The sequence below is a fragment of the Cynoglossus semilaevis genome, chromosome 7 (genome assembly GCF_000523025.1).
Source record: "Cynoglossus semilaevis isolate Cse_v1.0 chromosome 7, Cse_v1.0, whole genome shotgun sequence".
NCBI classification, from domain to species: domain Eukaryota; kingdom Metazoa; phylum Chordata; class Actinopteri; order Pleuronectiformes; family Cynoglossidae; genus Cynoglossus; species Cynoglossus semilaevis.
In genome coordinates this window covers 10,307,010-10,307,329 of record NC_024313.1, presented here as the reverse complement: position 1 = coordinate 10,307,329, position 320 = coordinate 10,307,010, and positions in this window count along the sequence as shown.

Below are 320 nucleotides of genomic sequence, written 5' to 3'. Positions count from 1 at the left end.
TGTGTGTGTGTGTGTGTGTGTGTGTGTGTGTGTGTGTGTGTGTGTGTGTGTGTGTGTTCCTGGATGCTAACTGCTGCTAGCTGTTCCTGTTTGTTATGATAGTCCTGCTGGTCGTTCCTGTTTGTTGTAATAATCCTGCTGGTCGTTCTTGACTGGTCGGATGTGGACTCTCAGCTGATCCGTCTCTCTGTTTCAGTTCTGCCTGTTTCTGATTCCTCAGCTGATGTAGCAGTTGATCTGACACACACATGGACGCCTCTCACACCTCACATGTACTAACACCCCCCCCCCAACCCCCCACCCCCCGCCCCCTCCAACCC